General features: G+C 43.5%; 1 protein-coding gene across 1 annotated transcript in view; it reads left to right on the top strand.

The window, feature by feature from the left end:
• Positions 1–1,242: 1,242 nt before the first annotated feature.
• The window catches only part of LOC147661143 (chondroitin sulfate N-acetylgalactosaminyltransferase 2-like), a 199,739-nt gene continuing 173,436 nt past the window's right edge, over positions 1,243–27,545 (top strand). Inside the window, exon 1 of the mRNA XM_086951284.1 lies at positions 1,243–1,459. The gene's annotated coding sequence lies outside the window, so the exon portion shown is untranslated. The remainder of the gene's footprint in view (positions 1,460–27,545) is intronic.

The raw sequence follows: 27,545 nt of genomic DNA, 5'->3' as shown, positions 1-27,545 counted from the left end.
TAGCGGCCATCTTGGCGGATGCACGCGCATCCTGCAGAAACGGCGCGAGCTCCGGCGACACGGTTGTGCCGGCTCGGCGCTCTCTTTAGATTAATATTTAAATAAATACTTGTACTCCCACAAAGGCATCCTGTGGTTATTCTGAGGCACGCTAACAACTTTACAGTGCTGAATTAACGGGATAATTTGTGTTTACTTGCCACATAATTTAGTCAACATTGCCGCATAATTTGGGTCTCCACTGCTGCCTAAGTAAGGTGTCCCGGTCTGTACCATAAAGAGATTGCCACATAGTTTTCTTTACAAAATCCTTTCACTTTGGAGTTAAAGGAGGAAACGTAAAGAACATCTCCACAGTAAAAGGATAAATATGAATATGTCAGCATGACATTTATTTAACTGTCTTGAAACATGCAGCAAATGTAACAAGAGGAAACTAAAATGTAAATGCATTTTTATCGCTCGTTCAACTTCTGAACTCCGGCACCTCTATTTTCCAGGTCCCTCGTCGATTGGGGCGGCCAAATGTTCTTATGGGTTGGCCAGACGCTCAAATGCCCCGGTGCTAACGGCTCGGGATTAAGGAGTACTAGGGGGGGAAAGCTGGGTACGGGACCCATTTGCCCCACTCTAGTAACGCCAATGACTGCCCCTTTCGTTTCCCGTTTATTTTGCAGTTCATTGCCACAAGGTTCAAAGTGAACGCAGGCAGAGCCCGGGAGTCAACAAACTGAGGTTCAGTGGTTTACCGAGTCTACTGCTAAGGGGCGGCTCAGGAGCACAGTGCAAGGTTTATCTATGGAGTATACCAGCTCGGAGCGCAGCTGCTTCTGTCTGCCTGCGGCGAGGACGGGCTAAGGTACACCTCTCCCTGAGGGGGCGGGACCATAGTACAGCTGCCCAATGAGGGCTGAAGTGCATCTTTCTTGCGTGGGCAGGTATAGAGTGCCAAGTGCCCAAGCCATCCAGCAAGGCAGTGTCCCTGGAGTAACAAATACACTTTATAGTAGGGATACTAAATATTACACAACACCTGTCCGTGATTCGGCTAACCTCTGCTGCAACTTCAGCAGAGGCTGAGCCCGCTCCAAACTGGGAGGTACCCGACTACTGTTGGAGGACGGCTCGGAGAGAGGCACGTGCGGAGTACACAGCCAATCAGCACTCGGAAATTCTATGCGGCGCCCTATCATTGGCGGAGACTCCACCAGTGCTCCAATCCTGGGTAATCTTACACATTACCACACTCCCATTCACAGTCAACTCTCAGAATATGTTCTGCCGAGGGATGTGTTGCGATGCGACAGGGATGTGCTAGAATTATGGATAAAAGACGTCCGTAAAAATACAGCAACAGACAGCGGATATTCGGCTGAATTCAGTGTCTCTCTACCTACTGGCGAGATTGCGTGACAACCGTAGCCGCCGAACTCGAGCTGCGGTTGGAGCTGTGCCCTCGGTAAGTAACAAAGGCTGCTGTTAGTTCTCGGGCTCGTGTTTTGAGTTCAGAGTTATCCACTGTGAAATGTTTACTTGAAGTTCCTTTCCCGCATGGTGTTCCTGGCATGCTGGTTATTAAATAACAGGCATCGTTGTCGCCTGACATCAGCTGCTGTCATTTCTTCCACATGGTCTGGACACTCTACAGCTACTGGCCTTTGTAAACACGACAAAAACACAAATACCACCACTCTTAAGTAATTAAGAGCCACACCTCTAGGAAAGTAGCCCAATAGACAAAATAAGCACACTTGGCGCATACATTCTTCTACGGGTCTCTTACTGTGTCTCTTACAACACTGTACAGGTTTGAATTGAGTGATTCATTTCATGGCTGTATAGGAAAGCGAGACTAAAGGCGTGCTTTGCTTGTACGGCAATTGAACTTCGAGGTGGCATGCATTATTGTTTTCATTAATGACTGGATTGTTGTTGTAAGCCTCCGAATTAATTGTCAATCTATCCATTGCCGCTTCTTCTTTAGTACTTGCTCTCTTGTTCCCTCTGATGCGATATTTGTTCTGATTTGTGATGTTTAGAATACATGTGTGAACTGTATAGATCACCCTGTTCCGGTAGTGAGCTTCATCAGTTAAATAAAACTACTGTCCGGAATATCACCTTCTTTGGCAGTAAGGGGGGGGGGGGGGGGGGGGTGGAGGGGTGTATGTAAAATGTGGGTAATTATATTGCTAGATCGGTAGAAATTTCGGGACAAGTATGTGAAATAAAAACTGGCGTTTGTGGATGTACTTTCGTCCAAAATGTGTCCTTACGTCCATTTCTGATGTAAACATGCATTTCTAATTAAAATACAGAACAAGAAAACAATGCAATCGGACACCTAATAAAAGTGCTTTAGGTCTCGCAATGGATAAGAAAATAGCTATGTGGGCACATGTGAAACACTATAGTAGATTGAGTCTAAGCGCTACCAGAGTTTGCGGCGTTCCGATCAACAGTTTGTCCCCGAAGGAATATTCAGCTCATTGAGCAGTTCCTACAGGATAGCATGGTTTCTAGATGCTTCTGCGTTTGTGACGTGGGGAAATCTTATAGTAAATTGCCCAGGGTTGCACATTTTCGTCATGAGATCACACATGGATTATCAGCTTGCATCTTTGTTACACTCAACTGCATCCTAGTGTAAGGGCTGCCGAGGTGGTAATAAAGGATGTATGTTTTAATGCAACAGTTCAAGCATACTGCAGATGGTGCATGCTCCCAGCACAGCGGTCCGCGCGCCGTCCCAGCTACTGTATGAGTGGTCGCCTTAGCGTGCCAGGACTTCCCCTGCTTTCCGCTGCACACTGATATGTTTTTGTTCACATCTCTGTGGTTGTGGTTTGTAGAATTCCAGGCATCGGACTGTATCGTTTTACTTTTGATCTTCATGTTGTGTGTTCCTCTGATCTTTTTTCCAGCACTTCACTTGCACTAAAACAGAAATTCGACGGATTCGCTTGTTAAAATGTGAGAACTATTGCATTTTGTTTATGCATTTACCAGGGTCTCGGCACCAACTGTAATTTGAGCGGCAATGCCCCTATTTCTTTGAAAATAATCATTGTTGATTACTTTGTATGTAAAACGTTGCATCTACAGTAAGCACGCTTTCCCTACGGAGTTGTTCGGCTACAATACTGATGTTGCAGCTGGGGGGTCTTTATAAAGTCGTGACTTTTCAGGATTGCGAATGGGGTGTAATTCACGCTTTACTGGTAGATGATAATGCTCGCGCCCCACACCGTTTCACCTATGTTCCCTCAAATCCTTCAGCTGCTCAGGGAGATGGCAGAGGACCCGACATACATTACGACCTTACACAATTGAACATTCCAGTAATACTGAAAGAGGCTTTGGGACCACCTGCTTTGACCTCACACAGGCATTCCCACTGTACTTTGAAGTCTAGGGACGAGGCTGCATGTATTAGGGCTTTGTACTTTGACCCCACCACTATCCTACTACTCCCTCCTTATCCTGACCCACCACAATAAAGCCCACATCCCAAATCTTCAAAGCACCCGCTTTGTATAAAGTGTGGCCTGGCCTAGGTTTAGTGCTTCTTTAGGCACCTGCCGAGTTCTGTGTGAAAAGGAGATCATTTCAAATATCTATTACTAATCTACTAATCTAGTTGGTTAACATTTTTTTTTATAATAAATGTAATATAGCTACTTTATTTTTTTCCTTAAAGGCTGATATCTGGCAGCAATTTTTCCTAAATTTTTCGAAAGACTTTTTTTTCTCTCCATTATCAGGGATACATTCCCTTTTAGCATCTTATTTATTGCGTTTTAAACATGTCACGTGGGGCAGTGCCAACCTGCTATTCCCCCTTTAATTTGTACTGTCACATTTTTGCTCTTTATCCCTCAATACTGATACTAACAACTTCCTCCACTCTACCATGACTGCTGTGTGGTTCTTTCTATCTGTTTCCTCCTTCTCCTTCCTCTTTTAGCATGCAAGCTAGATTTTCAACGCTATAGTCAAATGGTGTCAATTTTGACTTTTTAAAAAAAGTATTTTTCACTATCTCTGGCATTTACTTCCAAAGCTTCAAAACCATCTTCATATCTACAAATATACAGTATTGAGTTGATTGACAAATCGCACTACGTTGTTACCAAAATTGTCGTGGTCTGGGTGTGGAATAATCCGAGCCTGGCAGCCTCTACTCTTGCACAAGACTATCTTGGGGGTCTAACTGAACACTTCTTACATACTTCCTCCATGATAAAGTTAACAGAGTTTTTCACACACTTTATCTACTTCTGCTCTTTTCTTCCACATAAACAATCCACCCTCCATTCTGTGACTACATTTGAAGTGTAATAACTTTGTTGCTGCAAGCTCCTTCTCATCCACATATGACCTCTTTCTCTTGCAGTGTTGATATGCTGTACTTACAATCTCAAGTACTGCAAGTTGCTCTTTCTGGGAAAGTGTGGTACCCCAAGGCTTAAACACGCCATTATATCTTACCTCTCCACTAAACCCATTTACTCCAAGAATTTTTCAAGCTTTTAAAACCCCTCCAACCTTTTTGGCTTCACCATACAGAAAAGCAACACTAAAGAAACGTCAGCTTTCCTACACTCAGTCTGAATTTACACCCCACAATCATAATTCTTGACCGTTCTGAGTGTCTTCTTGAAGCCCTCCCAATGGCTTTGATCAATTCTCTTTTTTTTTTTTTTTACGTCCTTTGATAGATCATTCGTTACTTCTATGCAAATCTAAAACAGTAGTGGACCATTCAGGCCCACTAGTGAGATAACTTTGATAAAAACATTTCTCATTATTGCTATTAATAAGCAAATATTGAATCCTTTATCTCTTTCAAACATAGAATCCCCCGGGGCTCTGCTGTAACACCTCTTCTATTCACTTTTGGTTGACTGCCCCTCATCTCTTTTAACTGACATGCTGTTGAAACACAACTTTCGGATGCATGTTGCCGAGCAATTATTACGAACTGGAAAGATCACATAACATTGAGGTGGGGGAACTATATCTTTGTTGGGTACAGCTAAACACTACATCCAGTGCTTGAAATGGAAAAATAGAAGTGCAGGTACTCTATACCAGAGTACCTGCTTGGCCTCTGAGAATGGCCGGTACTCTCCAATTGAATGTATTCTGTCACGCCCGAGAAGTGCCGGTACTATCCCTCTCAAAATAAAAAACTGCTGGTACTCTGTACCGGACAGTACCGGCCCATTTAAAGCACTGACTACATCTATCTAACTCCCAATCTGCCAAAATTGCCCTAGCCGTTTCTCAACTGACTAATCAAGTTCCACAGACATTCAAAAATCAAAGATGCACAAGATGAGAGACTTGCAGAAATATTTTCACGAGGCATGAAAAACATTTTGCACGCTATCTAACGTCAGAGTAAAAACATTTGCATGTGCTCAGTGATCCTTAATGGAAAAGATGTAACTACTGACAAGAATGCATAACATTCCTGTGAAATATCCTGACAATCCCGCACCTGATAGTATTGCTGTTCAAAGCTGGGTTATAATAGACTGTTGTCAGTCGATGTCTCAAACGTGGCATTCTTCTCAACATCTCTGATCCCTTTGCCGTGGTGTTTTTCACACTGACCACCTTCTGCACTGGTTCTTATAGTTCACAAATTGGGAGCTTGATCTTGTGATTCTCCGATCACATCAGTTGCCACTTCAAGTCAGAACATGCACCCTCTTGCCAAAAAATCAAAATCACCCCCTGAGCTGAAGTCCTCTCCAGAATTACCAATGTGATCTACTCATTGAAGTTGTTCTTCTATTTTATATCTAAGTAATCTTGAAACTTTCTTCTTACAACCACTTATGGTCACCCTGTCTGCTAGTTACTGCAATAATGCTTTTCAGAACCAGGCGCACCCTGCCTTTAACGATGACCTAACGTGCATTCCAGACCAAATCAATTAATACACCCATGTAGGTCACTAATATCTGCCAACTAGAGCAAAGTATGATGTCCAGAATCCAAATAATCAACCTTGCAAGTCAGTCAGGCGTTCATTTGGTCTCAAAGCAGTTTTCTGGGGTAAACAGTCATTACAACGCTATTTTTACATCGCAGTGCCTTTACCACACAAGTTTTTTACAACGTGAATGTCTTTACCACACATGACTTTACAATGCACTTAAGGTCGTTATCGGGCATCTCCACAAAAAAGATTAAAAGTATGTGTGTGTGTGTGTGTGTGTGTGTGTATGTATGTGTATGGCACCCAACAATTCCTCTGTGGACAGATGGATACTCCGATTGCACTCCTGCAGGTTTTTTTCAATTTTTCTTTTCCTTTTTTATCCGTTCATAAACGGGGGTACAGGCGATATAGAGTAACGCATTTCGGTATTACCCAGGGGTCGACAAATGTACTCGCCCGCTCGCAAATGCGAGTGAATTTCCTGAAGGGCGAGTCAGTTTCAAGGTCTACTAGACCGGCCTGGCGAGTGCTTATCTGGCACTGCAGTAGCAGGTGAAGGCTCTAGGGGGCAGCATTACAATTGCAGCAACGACGGCATTCAAGTATCCAGTGCACGCGGTGCGCGGTGAAGGCTCTAGGGGGCAGCATGCAGGCTCCACCTAACTTAGTGGTGGAGGTGTGGTGCGCTGCCTATTGGTTCTCTGGGTCCCAGGGCCGTCAATCTTGTAGCGTGCGAAAGCGCTACCAATGACGGCCCTGGCCTGCCCCGCGCGCTGTGCTGCTTAAAGTGCAGCCGTGACGCAGCACGCCACCACGCGCGCGCTCTTCGGTGGACTCGGGAGTCGGGACGGAGTGCAGGGCGATTTGGAGGTGAGTCGGTTTTTATATATTGTTTTGTTGCAGGCCTTATCTTAAATCATGACTGCTCGGTGTCATCATACTATCCCTGAAAGTGAATGCCTATGGTGAAGGTAGCCTTACTGCACACCTAGTTCCAGTGTATCGGAGGTGGGCGTCAGCGATACTTGTTATGAGGACTGTCTTGTTGCCCTGAGTCACACAAGCCGCACAGAACTGACCAGACACTGCAAAATGAGAAATTATTTAATAGTACGCACATCAAATAAATGCTAACATTTTTAAACCTGGATATCTGAATAGCTGACTGTCCCACTTCACTGTATTTTCCCTTGCCTTGTTTAGTTTCTGTAATTTTATACTCGGACCTGCCTTATTGTTTCAGTATAATATTGGGCAACCCAGATGCCGGTTGCTCTCAGTGGGTTATTATGTTCATTTATTGCTGCTAGCCTCTCACATAACTCAAGTTCAGGGCTCAGTCAACACCTTGCTCTCGAGTACTAATGCTGTTCTACCCATCCAGGTATTATTCAACACAGCACAGATTGTCGGTTTATTGTGAGGTCCATTCCTCCACCTAGAGGCCTCCTCTAGGAAAGTGCATAACAGTGCTTTCTGTGCCTGTTGCCTAGTCCGATTGTGTTTATCTTGGCTTCTCTTTCTTCATGTCCACTGCCAGCCTACAACCTTAAGGGTTGCATGTGAACTTCATCTAGAGTGCAGCAATTCACATGCTATTTTCGACGTTTTATTTTCTTTAAGCTTCTGAAATATGGCATAATTTATAACTTACAATATCCTGTGATCTTCAAAAATGCAAAGCTCTTTGATTAGTTTTGTGGCGTCATAGCTTCTTGACAGATGAACACTGCCTCCTTCCACACTTTGTCTAAGAAAGTGCCTGCACGTATAGTTGGCTATGGTGTTTTCGACGGTGCTGGGTTGGGTGACACACAGGCATGATATCCGTTCGCTCCAGGATTCGCTGTTATTGCTCTTTTAATTTGTACCCATAATCCGTTTTTTAAATTCTCTTTTTGATGTGTTAAAATGCAGTGTAAAGTATTAGGCTGTCCTCATTTGCGTAGAATTTTACTGTGATTAGGCATCAGCTTGTGCGTGGTCTTGCAGAGCTGATCATGCACAGTGTACCACGCACACACTTAATGTTGGCCTTATTAGCTCTTCTCGCATGCCTGTTTAAATGGTTTTTCAGCGCCTGCCTTCCCTGTGCTGCTTATTCCTCTATCAACGTCACATTAAAACTAGAGTATATTGGTTTGTCAGTGCCTGTTTCTGAATGCCAGGAGTACGTTTTGGGAATGATAAAAGTTGTGTCCAGATCAGAGAGATCTGGTAGCTTTCATTTTTGCTGCGTGCTGGTTATTAGGGAGCAGGATTTTCCATTATGTGACGCTGTGCCTGACCGGAGACTTTTTAACTGTTATGTTCGTGCCTGCCTCGCTTAGCAGTGTTGCTGCTGGCCCGCTGGTGATCCCATGTGTCTGTGGTGGGTAAGTTGACCTTGGTCCTTGCTTCCTTTTCTTTTGTTAGTCTTGTTGGTGCATTGCTGTGATGTAAGTCCACCTTGATCCTGTCTTTAGAATTAGGAACAACTGGTTTGTCCTTAGTCCAGTGCCAAAATGAAAGTCGTCCCATATGAGAGAGCAAACTGTTAAAATGGCACAAGTGCACCTGAGGAGCAAATGCAGTATTATTTGTGCAAGTAAATTCTGAGGGCAGTCTGAGTGAGTTTTGTTGTGAGGGCTGGGAAATTTCTATAACCGTGACTTAACTGAGAGGAGTGAGCTTGCACAAAGCAACTTATGAGTAGCAGATGACATGTTAAAGTTTATGGTTTTTTTTTGCCATGTATGTTGGCAGAAACGTTCACCACAGCACTTTGATACACACATAGGAAGGTAACTGGGTGCTAAATTATAAAAATTTGCTGTTAATTTGGTTGGACAACGTTTTTTTTGGTTGTTGGCGCTGCAAATGTTTTGAAAAAAAATCATATGCGATCAGTTTGTGGGTCAAGCGCATTGCTGTTAGGTCGAGTAGAAAAGTCTACTCACTCGACCTGCAGGTCAAGTAAGATTTTTTAGATTTGTCGAGCCCATTTACCTAATACCTTGATCGTGATCAAGGTATTGGGTAATATTGAAATGCGTTGATCTATTCACAGAGGAATTGTTGGGTGGTATGTAGCGGCGTGGTTCTGCCACAGGACTCTGCACCCACAGTGAGCACTGCCATTATCCGATGCAGTGGAACCAAGTTTAGAGGATATATATATATATATCACCACTTGCGCTCCTGCTGCTACGCCAGCTATCAATCATCAGCCAACTTCAACAAGGACACGGAAGACCCAGAGTGCAGGTGAGTTTTTTATTTTATCGCACACCACGCCAGGATAACGTTTCGCCCTACACAGAGGGCTTGGTCACATGGCGCACCGAAAAAAGTTGCGTGAATTTAAAGTGCTAGTGCAGTAACAACGTCCTCACTGATTGGTTGTAGCTTGATTAATCAAATTAACAACACCATTGTAAACACAATTTCTATACATGTGCAAAAAAGGGCAAAGTATGGCAATTAAGTGCTAGTGCATGAAAATTCCTGTATAAATACACATTCAATATCCGGCAAGTTATGACAGAAGCTTGAAGAAAGCGGACAGCTACATGGATATTTCTTATGCATATAGTAATTTGAAAAGGTTGCTTATCAAAATATTTCATATATTTACAACTTGTGCAAAAAGGCATTCACCTCAATATACGCAACCTGGCTCCTGAGTAGTCACTGCTTAAATGCAATAGCCAATTTATTTACAGTACGAGAGTCCGCAAAGCTTCTAATTAAAATATATACACTAATTCATATATATACATCTATATACAAAGGATATGTTACATACATTTATCAGTAATTACCTTTAGGGTTTAAACTGGTAATGTTATGCCGGATAGACAGAAAGGGCCTAAGATTGAACATGCCCTTCCAACAATAGCTCACACCCTGCTAAAAATGTCGATCCCATCTATGCCCATAACGTTGATTACTGACACCCTAATAAACCAGTGAAAGTTAAAAAGCATGATTATTCATATATCACTGAGTACAAGATTCTACGGTACAGCTAACTCAGCTACGGAAGAGCTCATACAGTGAATAGCAATTTCAAGATATGGGATACAGAACACAGGCGTGCTGTGAGCAATATGCAGTACAGAACTGGAGGGTGTTGACGAGGATAGTGAGAATATATGGAGCTATAGACATGTGTAAAAGTCCTCCGTGGAATTAAGCCCATTGGGGCTTTTACTGTCCATCTCCAAGATATACCTGGTCTCAAGAGCCCTCAAGATCCCTTCTCGATTACCTCCCCTCCTGAGTGGACCTATGGCGTCAATGGCATAGTATCTCAGGAGCCCACTGTTGTTATTATGGAACTCCTTGAAATGCCTGGCCACAGGATATGTGGCGTCACTCGTGTTGATTGCCCGGATGTGCTGGAGCACCCTCTTGTGCACCTGCAATTTGGTACTACCAATGTATTGCAGGCCACACGGGCACTCCAGCACATACACCACATATTCTGATCTACAGGTCAGTTGCTTGGTGATTTGCGCGGCACTGTAGAAAATGCTGTTAGGAACTCGGTTTTATTGAGTCCCTGCGAGCAAGCCTTACAACTGGAACATTTTCTGAACCCGCGGCTTGCTGCTAACCAGTTTTTAGGAGGAATCACTTCAGGGCTGGATTTGACCAGGGCATTTTGCAATGCAAACGCCTTTCTGTAAGTGATTGCGGGCTTATTGGGCATATGTTCTCCTATAACAGGATCTAGTTTAATCAGATTCCAGTTCTGGTTAATAATTTTCCTCAGTGCCCCATGCTGACTATTGTAGGCCCAGATGAGTCTGACTGGCTGCTCACTGCTAGTTGCACTAGGTTTCTGATGTTTCTGATGGGTCAGTGCTTCAGTGCGGGATAGGGCATTAGCTTTTCTCATCGCTGAATCTATAAGATGTTCTTTGTAGCCCCTTGCTAGAAACCTGTGCTTGCTTGCTGCTTGCGCCTCCCTGCAGTGAACTTCTGTGCTACAGACCCGCCTAATTCTAAGCATCTCCCCATAGGGGATGCTACGAATTAAATGCGGGGGATGGTGGCTTTCTGCATGCAATATATATATATATATATATATATATATATATATATATATATATATATATTTTTTTTTTAAACTTCTCTTGCTAATATTTTAATTAGTCTAATTGCGTGGTAATGGCATGCAAGGTAGAAGCATATGCATGTGAGAAAAATGCTTTGTAAAAGCATGCAATGTTATAACGTTGTTCTGTCATACAACCATTTTCTAGTGGTGTGTCAGGATGCAGTTCTAGGTTTTTCATTTCAAACCAAAGTGTGTGTCATTTGGTGGTAATTTATTCATTAACCTGTGATTTTGTTGTCTGAAGGTATTTCGGAAGGAGGAATCTTATTACCTGCTTACACATCTTTTAGGCATATAACATTACATTTGCTCAGCATTTACTGATAATCTATTCCTGGTTTCTGTCTATATGGATGCTTGTACGTGGTATGTCTTGGTGGGAAGTTTCTGTGAGCAAAATTATTGATTTTGTCACTCCTGCATGTCTTTCAGCACATGCTGAGGATTCCCCGTTTCTGATGCCCAAGTTGATTGTCGTAGCACGTTGAATTTTTGACCTTACAAAGTGCTATGATTTCCCAACCCCCCCGCTCCACCCTGTGGTAGGCTGGTCAAACTCCAATGGTCTTTGGTATAGTTTGTAGGAATGTATGTATTGTCGACCTGTGTGGCTAGGCTTTGTGAAGTTCTTTTCATCTCGTGTGGGTGGAGTCTCATTTAAGCCAGTTCCCTGTTGAGTAGGGGGCAAACGTGGTTGAGCCAGTGTCTTGTAGTCTTGGTCTGAGACTTTGTCTGCTGCAGTGTTTCATCCCCTTGGCTTCTCCAGACTGTCATTTTCCATTCCTCTAAATGCCTTAATTAATCCCACTTTCCCCTCCCTCCTCCCCGTTGCAGTGCACTTTAGCAGATTGCTTCTGCTCTTCCTTGCCAAGGTTTATTGGAATTGCTTGTCCTTTTAAAATGAAGTATGAGCAGCTTAAATAAGACCGATACTGTCCATTTATAAGCCATTCTTGATCACTTTTTTTTAGTACTGCAGCTGTTCTTTTTGTGAAGAATTGCGTGGTATGCACCATAATTTTATTACTACTCTATCCAAAGCCTCCTTGGCTGTTGTCTGTTTCGGTATTTTTGGTTTTCTTTTTTTGGTCCTTCTGTAACTTGGTTGCATTTACTTTGATCTGCTTTTTTTGTCAGTATCCATATTTGAGACACGGTTTAGCCTTGTTTGTCCAACTTGGCCAATGCATGATGACAACCAAGACTCAGAACAGACAGTAATGGAACATGAAGAAATCCCACAGAAACAAAATGACACGAGCGAATATATGATGTTACCACGAATACAAGTTCCACGCATGGCAATACCACGCGAATTTTAGTTCGCAAGTGGCTTTACCACGCTGGAATTTGCAACGAAGGATCATACCACGCATTTTTACGTCCTAAACACAAACACAAATGCTAAAGATTATTTTCTTACCTGACACCTTCCTGTCTTTCACCAGCAGCCCGTACCTTCCATCCACCATCGAAACAAGCGTGAAAACACGTCTGCCAAAATTAAAAAAGGACTGCCGTAACGGCACGTCTTTGGGGGAGGCACTTTCCTTTTACCTCAGTGCTACTGTAGTGCGTTTTTTAAAAAAATGTAATTAACCCGCTCTGGAGGAAGCCGTCGACGCCTGCTCAATTAGAGCCGAGCTCAGGGCAGTAAACTGACACTCGGACGCCGTGTGTGGCATCCTCGTTGGTACGGAAGTGCGTTTTTTTTTTATTTAATTAACCCGCTCCTTTTTTTTATTTCTGGGGGGGAGACCCCCCCAGGCCCCCCCCCCGCCCCTCCCCCAGCCGACCCCCGCCAACCCCCCAATCCCCCTAATGCGTGGCAAAGACGTCGTGGAAGGAACCCTGCGTGGAAGGCACCCTGCGTGGTAAGTGTCACGTGGTAAACGTGAGTAGTGGTAATGCCTTCGTGGTAAATGATGTTTCCCGACACGAGCGACATGGTACACAAAGAAACAAAACTAACACTTAGAAGTAAAGCAGGTTAACTGCATACTAATTTCAACATTATCTAGTTAACTAAATGTGTATTAATTGCAACATAATTATAACCTTTCTAAAGAAAGTGTATTAACGCACACTTTTAGTCTCCTCTCACAGTTAATATTTAATATGACAGCCTCATCTTTCCCAGAAGGTGTCCAAGTGACACGTGTGCGCTTTTTCCATGTAGAGTCCATGAATGAAACATATATGCAAAACAGGAGCAATCCCTTTTGTTGTCCTTCGCATCTGAGCTAGTTTAAAAAGAAATGTATTAAGGCAGGGGGATTGGTGTAATTTTCAAACTCTCAAATGAATTAGTCAACTCAAAATGTTGGAGAGCTCGCTAGCTTAAAAATACTATTCTGGACCAGAAAACAGGAGTAAACTTATGCAGATAATATTCTTTCATATTTTCCATAAGATTTCGTAGTTTGACTAAAGCTACCTAGTGAATACTATTGATGGTGAAAAAAATGTATTTCCTAGTTCTGGCTTCCCTTTGGGAGCGCTTGGTGTGCTGTTTATAAATTCCTTTTTTAGGAACCTGATCCGCCAAAACTTTTCTCAATGATCCTGGTCCTCTGGTTTATCCTTTGCCCAAACAGCTGCTGTACTCACTTGCTCCCACTTTTTTCCACCCTCTACCATTTCTCACAATAGCTTCTCTACAGTTCGTCTTTCCTCTATGTTGCACTTTTCCTTTTTTTTAATATCTTCTTCCTTGTTTTCTAACACATGTCTTTCTCTTTGCCTATTTAAGATTTCCTCCATCTTCTTTCACATTGCAAGCCAGTCTGGTATAAACGGACCAGTTCGCAGCTTTATTTCCACAGCTTTATTTTTGCTTTTTTTTTTGTTAGAAATGTATTTGATGCAATGTTCATCAGGTTTTTTTTGCCATATTGGCTGGTAGTACTACTTGTATAAGGGTTCACTTTATATAATCCTTAATGTCCAGCCATGCTTCTCCAATATTTTTTATGTGATATGATTTGTGGTGAGGTCTAAGCACGAACTTAAAAAAAGTGCTTTCATTTAGTTTGTCTTGTGAGCTACGCACAAGATCTGAAAATAGATGCTTTGTTGAACCGATGGCATGTGAAGTTTCCTGCGAATTGAAAATTGAAATTTCCTGAGGCCACACACCAGGAGGTCTCCTATATTTGGAACCATTTGTTTTGCTATAAATGCCAACCCCGGGCTACGTTTTCACCCTTTTTATGCAGATTGTTGTGCCTAAAAATGTTACTTACTGTATAAGTATGTTTTCTTAATTTTCAAAGTTCTGCGGTCCGACCTCTTAGAAGATGTACAGCTTACAGCAATAGAGCTTATTATGATACAATTTTTGGCAATGCAAAAGCACAACTTGTGATGTACTGGTGCTGCAGTTTTACTTTAATGTTTTGTGTTTTCATCTTGTTTTTAGGTCTCATATACCAGACATTGTGAAAGACCTTTTGTGGGCTTACCAAAACTTGTATTGGGCTTACAGTCTACCCATTCCTTCCCCTTGGTTTGCTTTATCTTTATTGTCCCTCTCATTTCCTGGTTTCTTATTCAATGGCGTGCATTCCTCTTCTTGTGTTTAGTCTTTCCCTGATACATTGTCTCTTTGCCATCCTTTTGTTTGGCTGACTTATTTCTTCCACTTCTCACTGTTAGAGAAATTATTTTTTCAATTTGTTCAAGTACTCAAGAGAATGCCAACTCTCTCCCTTATGCACTTCTCCACCACAACTCCTGCCCAATACCCTACCCATCACCCTGTGTTGCTCTTTTTCTCATATGCTTCTCTCACGCCCACGTTACTCGCTGCCTTCTCCAACCCTCTCCTCTGTTGCTCTCCCTCCCATTGCGGCCCTTCAAATGAGCTTATTATGTTTTTTAAACCATTTTTTCTGGAGCTCCTGGCAGCTCGCATTTGCTGCTTTGCTACTCTACTTTAAGAAATATACTTTAATACAACAATTTGTTATACTTATTTAAATTATTCAAGTGACGTCTACCATCCCGGATTGGTAAGAAAAGCAATAACCACCACATCGTTTAAAAGAAGCACAAATGCTTGGTAAGGCATACACCTAGGGAAATATGTGACTGTGTCAGTATGCCTTTTTTCCGGATGCTTTTTGCCGATGTTTATAAGCTGCGACCTGTTGGCTTTGCCGATTCTTATTGTGTTCTGCTTAGCCAACTTGTGATGGTGTTTGCTCCGTTTGCACAATATAATGTTTTATGCCCCAGTCTTGCTACTCTAGTTAAGATACTGGAGAATATGGCAACAAGTGACTAAGAGTGATGAGAGGTAAATGGAATATGCTGAATTCTGTCTGCACAGCAGCGTGACTTTGTGTTTTACATTAATGTAAGGATTGTGGTCTATTTTTACTTTCTTTGGCAAATTATTCAGGGTAAATTGAAAACCTTTCTCCTGTTTTTTATGGTTTAGAGTTCTTCCTGTTTAAATTTGTAGTTTACGATTTAATTTTGTTTGATGATCTAGGTGAATGCTCATGAAACTGTATCCTTTTTAAGGGTCTGGTGGCTTAGTGGACTAATGCATCCACTGCAGAGGCCTGTGTTTGACCTCATGGTCACAGGTTCAAATCCGGCAGGTCCAGTTAGCCTTTCATCTATCTGAGGTCGATAAAATGAGTACCATTGAGTTGGGTAACAATAAACATTTGTTATTCAGCGCCTTGAGACCCACAGGTAATAATTACACTTTACAAATATACTTGTTATGTTATTGTGCTGCAAGTAGTCCACTTGTTAAGATTGTGCTGCGGTAAAGGATAGTGTATAGAGGATGCAGGACTTGTCTTGGCAGTTCACCCCTTACTGTGGTGTCATGGTGCTAGATGGACTGTTGTTGTCGGTTAAGGGTTGGGTAGAGTGGCGACTCTTCCAGTTGAAGGACAACACTCACTATGATCAAAAGCAAAAGTTGTGTTTCTTTGTGTGGTTGAGTTGGTTCCTTACTGCACAGTTGTCTCAGGACTACTGTTGTTTTTTGGGGGAATGGTTGGAGTAGAAGAATTATTTTCCCTTTGGTGTAGGATCAAGAGAGGAAATGAGATGGCTCACTTTGAGGCAGATTTAGGAGGCAGGTGCTCCATGAGGTCCGTGTGTGTTTTTAATTCCTTTCCTTCTTGACTCTCATTGCATCGAGATATTGGTTCTTATATTTTGCATTTGTTTTATTATATTAGAAATTCATAAAGTTCTCGATGTAATAGCTTTACAGTCCCATTTCATTGCATTATGCTCATTGTTATAATTCGCCGTAATACAATACTTCTTGTTTTGTGTCAGTGTATCTTCTTTGCCCTTTCAGACGCTAACCTGCACAGTAACATTTGATAGGACTGAAAGACTTCAGTGCATTTGACTAATAACGGCTACATGTTTGGGGTTTAAACAGGATAGCTTCTTTTTAATACGCTTTTTAACATTATTCCTCCATAGACTTACATTTCCCAGATATTTTTATTGACAGAAACCATAAGGTTTCACATCATTGTTGGTCCATGAAACAAAAATCTCAAGTTTAACAGCCTCTGGCGAATTCAGCCCCTTCCTGGCTCGTTCTCATGGGCCACTCCTTCACAGGGCACCATTATCAGACCGTAGTCCCGGTCTACTGTTGAATCACATTTGGTTCCTCATCTCTACAGCGGACCCCAGAGTGGTCTGGACAGTACCCCAATCTGAATCTGTCTCCAACCACTCAAAGAGCGCTATCTGCAGGTTTTCAACACCTGTGCCAGAAAACATTTTACCCGCTCATTTTCAGTTGGTCAGAGAGTTTAGAGACCTCCACCGGACTTCCATTTTGATACCTGCTGAAGCCTGTGCGTTTCCTCTACAGCTGATAAGCAGGGCAAGTCACTGGTTCTCAGGAGCATGTCAGAGGACTGTTCAACGTGGACGCATCACAGAGCTTCGAGATACTGTGGCCGTCTTGGAGTCTGGTTTACTTAGCCCCCAAAATCACATCCATTTAGAGGTGTGTCTGTTTTCCCAATAGTTTGTAAGTTATGTCATAGTTTGCTTTAAGTAGCACCTTATCCATCTCACCACTTTGCAAGTTGCAGATTTATTATGGATGATTTAGACTTTGTGTACATCTATAGCACTAATTAAACTTGGAAACGATAAATATACAGTGTTGGTGCCCAAACCGCCACTCTGAGGATAGAAACTAGACCTGGGAGCCAGGCAGAGTGCTTTTGTTCCGCTGCAAACCCTGTGCCTAGATAGAGAAACATTGCATGAGGGATGCAGAGATTGGCACCCCTTTACATGTTGAGACCTTGTTTGTAGGACTGTAGAGACGCTTGTTTTGATATGAACTTGAGGTGAGGTGTTGAAGGACTGTCCTTTCCACCCTCTCTTGTGTTTACAGTGAAGGCCGTTTCTCAGTCTATGATGTCCTGCTAGGACTAACGATCAATGCTGCTGGCCAACGCAGACCAAGACGACATTGCAAAGAGTAGCCACTCGCGTAGACGGTCAGTGGGTATTAGGATGGAAATGCTGAAGATTTTACATTAACTACTTTGTACTATGCTTTTTCAAGGATGCTCTTCTTCGCTCTTATCTACTTGAGTTAGGTGGGCTAATGCAACAGATCTAAAACTGGCCATCCAATCTCTAGTTATCTCGAGGATCGAATACGGATGCACCACATTAGCTGGCCTACCGAAAACTTCCACAGCTCCATTAAAAGCCTGCCTCAACGCTGCGGCTAGACTCATCTCTGGAACGAAGAAATTCGATCACATATCTCCTCACCTGAAAGCTCTAAACTGGCTGCCTTACGAGGCCAGAATTCAAATGAAGATGGCCTGTATTACACATAAAGCTGTTCACTACAACATGCCTAGATACTTGCCAAGAAACTTATGCCTTCAGGAGGCAACAGACCAACTAGAAGCACAAAAGACTTCTATTGCGACCAGCCTTGTTCCACAAGATAAAGACCTACAACAGAGCATTCTCCGGAGCTGCCCCCAGAATCTGGAACTCACTACCTCCAAACATCAGGAAAATTCAAAACACAGTAACATTCAAACGGGAACTTAAGTCTCACTTGATGAGTAAATTCCCTACATAGAGAATCCGTCTGTTTACCGGGATGATCATTTACGCTACCAGAGGGTGGCCCTCATCGAAAATTTGGAAAATTGAGGGCTGACAACTGTCTGCTTTGCATGGTCAAGTCGAGGATTGTCATGTTACTGTTTTCCTCTCATACCTGGGAACTTATACTCTATCTCACAGTCATAATCTTTATAACTGCTACCTCACTTTATTTATTTAACCATATTATCCTTATATGCACTGAATTACCTTATAACTCTACCTCTCCATGCTTGTACCATTACCACGACACAAGCTAAGTCTAGTTCGTCACCAATTGCTAATTGCACAGACATTAGGAAGTATATATCTAACATGTCTATACAGTACATTACCTTCTACCTCATAATTATGTTTTTTGTGATTTACTGCTACCATAATGTCTACATGTTATTCTTTCCTTGTTAAGCGCTCTGATACCCACGGGTCTTGTCCGCGCTATACAAAACTCTATAAATAAATAAATAAAAAAATAAATAAAGACATATGACTTTGCCACAACCCTGTGTGGTAACCTGAAAGCCCCTGGTTCACCACACAGGTTGCATTGTACCATGAGCCCCTGATACACCAGTTATTTGTTCCATGCTTTAAAGGCGCGCTAGATCTGCTAGAGAACTAACCCACCTACGATATTCCTCCTGTGTGTAACCAGTAACCTGCCAAACAAACATTGATTGCATAAACCTTAAGCACATGTAAGCTGTGATCATACATGTCCACATTGATTTTATCTCCAAAGAGAAAACAAGATGAATAATGATTGACCACGCAGAGCTATTTGACGTTGACTACAGATAAGATATTGCACCTGAATAACACAGCTAATGCATCTGAGTTTTTCTGGATTAGGTGTAAATTACCACTGCCCGAGCTACTTAGATGGAACAAGATTGTGACAGATAATGGCTTTAAAGACACTTGCTGTGAGGCTAAAATAGAAACAACGTTTTACTGCAGTGTGCAGTCTTTAACAGTAACTGAAAGTCTAATACTTTATACAGTCATCACTATATACTTACGTGCCATTCATGTGCTCTCTGTACCCGGATGTTCTACTTTTCTACACCACAAAACCAGAATAAATCTTGATTGTCTTGGTTCATCAAGTGGATTATTCATTTCTAACTATGTAGATATGCATACTCTCATTAGATGTTTGGTAGTATCCTTGCTCCCCCACTCATGGTTGAAATGGCCTGGTCTACATGAGGGACAATTTTACAGCTAAAGCCCTCTCTGTCTGGTCCTGCTGGCTGACTCCCACATGTCTCGTGCTACCGCCGCATGCATTAGCATATTAAGTCTAAACCTCTTAGCCTTGCCATGCTTGTTATAAGGGTTGCTGTACTGCTCTGGAGTTCTAGGCCTCTGAGGGCTTCACTCGTACTCTGGTCTGCTTTTGAAATATGCAGTGTCAGGGTGCCAGAATTAACAGTTCCTCTTTGTAATTGGGCAATGATTCTTCTTTTTGTTCCGGAATGGGGAATAACCCTGTTCCACTGAAAATACCAGGTCCAACGCTACATAGATCGCCTCAATTTGAATACAGTTGTGTTCCTGTGTACCACCTGTTCTTGCAGAGGCCGCCTCACCCTCCCGAAGGGGGGGGGGAGGCTCGGGGGCCGGCGCCATAACCCGCGCCGTGCCCCCAGTGGAGGAACCGGTTCTGGGCGCTTTAAAGTGCCCAGAAGCAAGCAAGAAAGGGGGATGGATGCCTCCCGCCAAAAAGGGAGAATGCCCGCGATGGCGCCAAAAGGCAACCGATGGGCAGGTAGCGCTATCTTTGAACCCCCCCAATCAGGGGGCGCCACCTTAACACCAAGGTGGCAGAGGTGGCGAATATAAGTCGCCGTTCACCCAGGTAGCCTCCAACTTCGTGGAGCAGGGCGAGCGGCGCACCAACTGAATTTTCTGCAGACCGAAGAAGCTGTGTGGGACGAAGCTCTGCCGGAGGGAACGAGTGTCGGACGACTTGACCAGTGGACGAGTCAACAAGAAGCACGGTGCGCCGGCCGGGCGCACAGGACCATTGAAGACGCCCGAACTGCCCTCATCATCACGATCTTAACCCGGAGCTTCCGGCCGCGCCAAGGCTGGGACTAGCAAAAGGAGACGGCGCTCGCGGCCTAGACCCCGCCAGACGGCAGGGCTCAAAAGTTAGCGAGCTGGGGGCCTAACTCCAGAGACAGAAGCTACCCTCCTCTACACGCAGAGGGCGTGGGCCAAATGGTGATCCCAGAAATAACCAACAAAGAGGACTACCAAGGACTAACAAAAAGGAACTGGTTTTGGGATGCCATTTACGAACTGGATGTACCACAGGAGTATCGGGCCAGAATCGGCCCAGGATGGTTTATGACATGTATGATTTATGACCAACTTATCGGCAGTTCGCAAATGACAAATGTATAACCAGTATGTGTACAATGCTAATAAAACTGCGGCTAACAGCGACCACAACAGATGCACGCATTGTTGGCTAACTTTATTATGATGGTAGGCGGGCGGGGGGCATGCATATGTCTGCCACGGAATGGGCACAGTGCGAGGGTTATGTGCAAGTGGTAATTGGAGTGGGTGGGGGAGTTATTGTCGGTTTGTGGCAGAGGTTAAGGTGAGGAACGTGGCAAGCAGGGGCAGGCTGGGGACTGCTGTTCATCCTACCTCTCCAGCGCTTTCCCATATACACTGTCACGATTCTAACTAATACCTCCTAGAGTACAAACAATGTATATGTGTGCTTCTTGAAATAGGAATTGTGGTATAGGCTTTGCTGAATCGGGAAAATGTTATCAGACTTGCAGGTCAGCTGACTTGAATGACCAGAGGCAAGGTTTTTAGGTCTCGCAGACATCTGTTTTTAGGTCTGCGAGACATCTGTTGCTGGCGTGTTAGAAGGAATCTGAGACGGAGCTCACGCACGAGCGTCGCAGTCTCAGATTCCTCTTCGGGGGCGCGCACGGCACCACACACGCATGCGCATACACAGACTCAATCACACACAGTCACGCATGCGCTCACACATTCCCACACGCACACACTCACCCCCCTCCCCCCTCAGGCATACACACAGGCAGGCAGGCAGGCAGGCACGCACACACACACACACACACACACACACATGCACGCACCCCCCTCCCCCACCACCACCACCACCACTCCTCACGGGGCTCACACGCACACACACGCACGCGCGCACACACACATATACACATATCCCCCCTCCACTCACCATGCTCGAGTCGCCTCGCTGAGCTCCTTTTCTCCACACGCGGGGCACTTCTGTGGATCTTCACGCTACCTCGGCGCTCTCCCTCCATGATGGCCTCTTCCGGCCGCGTCACAGGCCCCGCCCATGTCACGGGCAAGGATGCCTGACTTCCTGGTTTCGCCCCCGCGAAACTCTGCTTCCTGAAAGCGTGCAGCAACCTAGACCGGTAACTTGGGATTGCGGGCAAATTACTTGTTTTCAATGTAATCACCTTTCGTCTCACTAGTAAAGTTCCGTGTGCACTGGGGGTATGCACAGTCCATACTGAGAGGACCCAAAGTGGTTGATTGCAGCGGAGGCAAGGTCCCCCTGTCGCTTCACGCACTGAGTGCCAGAGGAGGCCGGACACACCCTTGCAAAATTAGGAACAGACTACACATAGCAGGCATTGTGTTGCAATACACACCTCAGATTTGTTTTTGTGTCTTTTAAATGTCCACAGGTGCCTTCTTTGTCTAGTGCACACACAATCACCGTAAATGTCACCAACGCGATTGTGAAAAAGGTCAACGTTGTGAAATGTTTATATATTGTTGATTGGCAGTTGAGCTGCACGTCTATGAACGACTATTTGATCTGTCAGTGGCGAGGAAACCCGGCGGTTCACCTTTGGTCCCAGGACAAGATTCGAACCGCCGTGTGACCGTAGGTGTATGAAAACAGCGGCACTCGTCCCACTAGGCGTGGATAAGCCGCTTACCGGGTACACAAACGCAGAGGCTGTTCAATGCAGGTGTACCGATCACAATGTTGTCTTTGTCTGCTACAGCCGACATTATCTTTCCGTTGCACAGAGCATCTGAAAGTAGATTTCAATGCCAACGCCTGGGTAGTAGGGTGTGGATATTTGTAATTTGTAATTGCATCTATATAACGCGAATATGACACTCCCCTCTTCCTACACACAGCACCTGCCTCTTGTAAACTTCCCCGTGTTGGAAGCCGTATCCAGCTCTGCGGTGGCGTCAACAATTTGATGAGTGCCCCATAATTCCTGAACTAATAGTGTACGAGGCTCGGGCTCAACATGCTTCTATGGTTTACTATTGTGACTGACTGGAAACAAAAACGCCTGCGTTACAGAGAGGGGTATGACTCAAAACACTGCGCTCTCGCTATTGGGAACCTTCGGCAAATGTTGTCTGCATATCAGTGAACACTGTCTGATTGTGTGATCATGTTGATGGTGCATACATGATTATGGACAGTGTGTGGCTTCATATACCTGCAGCCTGATTGCCTGTATGTGTTTAATTACCTATGGGGGCACATATGTCGTGAGTGCCTAGAAGTGTGCACCACTATTATGTGTGCCTGCTTATGTTGTAGCTGCTTCAAGTCCTCCTCCCTTCTTGTTCTTGTTTATTATACCATTAGTTATTGCTGTTCTGTCATCTTTATGCTAACGTGGACAAAGACGAAAATTAACTCACTCCAAAACGACTGTGTGGAAAAATAAAATCGGGCCCTGCATGCAAATAACCGCAACCCGGCCGTAAAGATACATCACGTCTTCTAATCTGCGTATATTACCTGGTAACAAGTTGCGGTAGGAGATTAATAATTAGGGCCCGTCACAAACCCTCCCCTCAGGGTTCAAAGTGCAAATTACCTCGAACAGCCTGTACACAACAGAGCGGCCTTAAGGACTGAGTGCAGGGTTCACCTAGGTAGAGCACGAAAGTTTTTTTTCAAAACCCTTCCGAGTTAAAAATAATTTTTTAAACTGTAGAAATAAAAAAAGTCACATTAGTAATAAATAAATAATATATGTATGTGTATGTGTGTATATATATATATATATATATATAAATGCTCAAAGGTTAAATCAACAAAATGACATCAAAACATCACAAATCAGAGCAACAAATGAGAATCACATTGAATGAATAATACTCGCAGGTGTCTAGATGATATGGAAAATGAATCATGTGGAGCATGTTTCTGCTGTGGGTGGCTTGTGGGAGGACTCCTGCAGCCTCAACAAATGGTAGCAGCTGTTCCAAGTACAGCAGGGGTCAGACTAAAGTCATGTTTGTGCTCTAGCCCCAGTCTGCTGGCCAAATGCGGAGTTCAGCTTTTTGTGAGTGCTCAGTTGGACTGCTAAATGCGTGAGTCTTACTCATAATGAGTGAGTTTTGATCTCTCTGTATAGGACGCCGTTTATGGGACTTGGGGCAGTAGTTCCTGTTAAACATTTTCCTTCAAAATCCTAGAAGTAATGCAGTCATTTACAGAAGTACATGGGAGCATTACAAGGTCACCTAGAAACAGTGGCCCACGTCTGGGCATGTGAAAGGACAATGGCTATCCTTAAAAGTTGAAACATTACGAAGTACAGTCTGAAGAATCGGGCTACTGTCCTTCTGTACCCTACCAACTGAGTGCAAACGTTTTCCGTGCAGGAAACCTCACCCACACTTCTGTGATATGCTTCATCATAGGTAACCTAACCTGTATTCGTCCTGAGTTTGGTAGTCAGGGTTCCTTCAACCTTATCAGGGAGCTCTTGAGAGTTAAATATGACATAAAGAGTATCCCTTACAGCAAACCTGCAGATCATAATACATGACACTGACGCATATCGCCAGTAATGGTTACAATTATTGGTGGATGCCCAGAACTAAATGGTGCTACAATCTGATCTTACACAGGATCTGTAGGTTACATAAAAAAGATTGAGGAACGGTTGAGTTAAGACATTGGATAAAAAAAAGAGAAGAACATTTTGGTTGCCACACCTCCCAGTTTCTATCGTTTAACCCACTGCCTAAAATTCATGATTCCACCATATCACCACCAGATTAACCAATTGTCTCAGACATAGATTTGGGAATCAAACCATTGTCAACTTTCTGTGACTTCTTAAAAGTATACTAGTACAGGCTACCCAGACCTCCCTTTAGGATACTAAGGTGATATCAAAGCTCCTCAAAGATTTGCCTTTCAGTCCCCAGGAAGAACTCCTAAACAGGCTTGATATCAAGGTGCTATACACAAGCATACTGTAGGAGGAAACAAGCTCATCATATTAGATGTTATATTTCCAGGATTGGGAATATAGATCACTACCTCATTTCATCATAAAATTAGTCAGAGTCACCCTCGGGCACAATTTTTTTGAGTATGAAAGTCAATTATACCTCCGAACCCATAGCACTTCAATGGGTGCCTAGTGTGGCGAATCTTTATGTACATGCATTTGAGGAGGAACACGTCTTTATTAACTCCAGTCCTTTCATAGACCAAATATGTGTCTGGAAGAGATATACTGATGATGTCTTGATTATTCAGAATAGGAACATTGACACAGTTCTTGAGTTCATCCATGTTTACTCATACATTCAGCAACTCAGATCTGACATTCCTTAATTATGCATTACAGTGAGCATGGAAATCTTCAACAATCAAACAGACAGAAACAAATGAACTATTTGACAGTTTCCACCTGAGCTGGTTTAGAGAGAATTTCCCTTTCGGTCAGTTTCTCAGACTTTGAAGAAACTGCACCAAAGGAGAGGACTTTCAAAAACATGCAGATGTATTAACTAGGAAACTGTAAAATAGGCCTTATATACAGGCCCAAAAAGGAGAATCTAATAATAACCAGGTAACAGTATTAGAGAACCATGAAAAACAAGGACTGGACACACTTGTTTGTATTATCAAGTATAGTACATTGTCTAATTTTTTTTAAAATCAGCAACATATTAGGATTACTCTGGAATGGGGAACCTGCGCAAATTGCTCTTGAACAACTGACGAGGGGCTAGTACGATGGACGCATAGCCCTCCCGACATGCAGAAATACTATTGGGCAGCGCAGCTCATTATGATTAGTCATTTTCAGACCTACAACGCGAGTACCAGATGGCCTCATGGAGATATATAAGTACTTGCAAATACATCATAGCTAGCAACAGGTGCTGCCGAGGGGGGAGGTGTTACCTGAGTCATCCCCACTTGAAAACAGGTTATTAGACAAGCATATGCTCAAGAAGGCGATCTCCCTCACTTATTGCAAGGTGATTACTAATTCGCCTAACACCTTGGTTAAACTGTGTGCGCAGTGGGACGAGAACCTGAAGGGAGTAGAGGATGATGAGTGGGCAGAGGCACTGGCATCCCCCATGAAGTGGCAATTAGATCCAGGTTTCATCTCGCACAGTCAAAAATCACACATTGCAGCTACTACGCATATACCAACATGGTAAAAATGGACAGGGCAGCAACTTCGTTGTGTCACAGAAGCTGTGGCCAATTTGGCAAATTTTTCCATGTTATGGGACTGCCCTGCCATTCAGCAATAATGGGGCTCAGTGGTCACTTGCTTGAATTCTGAGTGTGGGGGCCCTATGAAGGCCTCCGCGAAGTGGTGTCTCATTAACATCTGGGAAGCCACAGGCCTCTCTTGTATGGATCAGATTTATATGATTCTGGGGCAGTAGTGACCAAGTGCAACTATGCGCTGGAATCTAGGGACGTCTTGGTGCCACAGCTAGGTGATTGGAAGAAAGACATGGACTGGTGCATGTTGGTGGAGAGAACGATCTACGAAGAGAAGGGCTGTCTGACAAAAAGGCCTAAGATATGGGGGAAATGGAATGATTTCCGGGGTGGACTTTGTGCCCCTGATGTTCACACAGCGGCACGATGATCTATGTTTGGAACATCCAGCTTTTAACACCTTGGCTGCTAGGCGTTTTCCCCCTCCTGTGCTGAAAATTACCATTTTGCTGGTGTCATGACGAGCTCAGCTCGTCATCTGCACAGCTCAACTGTGCATCATGACGAGCTGAGCTCGTCATGAGCGTTAAGGTGGTCTGATGACATGTTGGGGGATGGGATTGCTGGGGTAGGAGGATCGGAGGGTCGCTGGGACTACTAATAATTTGTGTTTGTTCGACTGTGACATGGGGTTACTGTGCAGTGAGTTTTTTTGTTGTTGGATTATTGCTCACTTTATATGCAATAAAAAGATCTTGCAAAAAAAAAATCCCAATAAACTAGAGGTGAATGTAACTTGCATAATTCTGTGTATTGTTATCATGTGGAATCACATGAGATGATGCTTAATTACGCTATTTCTTAACAAAAAAAGCCTCCTCGTGTCCAAAATGGGCAGAAATTGCATTGCAAGGCAACAGAACAGGAATAACTGGTGTGATGAGACACTCGTACTCGCGGAATGTACTCCTGAGTAGGATTTTTCCCCAAACCTACTCAAAGCATTTAGCTCTATTTTCTCAGTGTAAAATGCTCCCTCTCGCCCAAAATGGGCGCAAGAATACATTTTGCGCTAAGAAATAGCACTAAATTAGCTCTTAGGGTAGGGTTTTCCTCCAAATTACAGTATTTCGCTTAATTTGCTTGGCGCTAAATGCACGCGAGGATGCATTTTACGCTATTAGTGCTAAATGCAGTAGAACACGAATAGTGAACAGCCACTAGCTAAATGTGCTCTTGCGGTAGGATGTCTTTGTCCCAAATTACTCATAATTAAGTGATCAGGAGTAATAACATAATTATTGTTATTTCCACATCAAAGAGTAAGGCGGAATTACCAAAATTACTCTGATTACTCCAGCGTTATTGAAATTATGCCTAGTAATACAATAAAACGAGTGCATCCTCAGCTCAGTACAGTATTCCCTGAAAAAAAACATGTTTTCATTTAAAAAAGGGATGAGTCTTCATGGCCACCTGGTACACACCAGACCCACCACAACCCATCTCCCACCTTGTGCGGTTTACTTCCAGTCAAAAGACATTTCCCTTGCAGCGAGTATAGAACTAAACCAACTAAAGCCACTGACGTTATCAGGGATACCCCATGGACACTCATGAAACACACTCATTACAACTTGTGCAAAGTAATATACATGATCACTTATCCATGTTCCAGGGTTGCATGTTATCCAGCACTCCTATAGACCGACGAGTGACTCAGCGTTTTTTGCGCTGATTGTTTTGATGCTCGCCTCCCCTCATTTGAATGTAGGACTTGCATATGTGCCCACCACAGGCGGACCTTCCATTTTATGGTTTTGCTTACTTGATAGTATTTC

The sequence above is a fragment of the Lissotriton vulgaris genome, unplaced genomic scaffold, assembly GCF_964263255.1.
Source record: "Lissotriton vulgaris unplaced genomic scaffold, aLisVul1.2 SCAFFOLD_1713, whole genome shotgun sequence".
Classification (NCBI taxonomy): Eukaryota; Metazoa; Chordata; class Amphibia; order Caudata; family Salamandridae; genus Lissotriton; species Lissotriton vulgaris.
The sequence above is the reverse complement of the archived record's forward strand: the minus strand, read 5'-3'. Positions and strand labels throughout refer to the sequence as shown.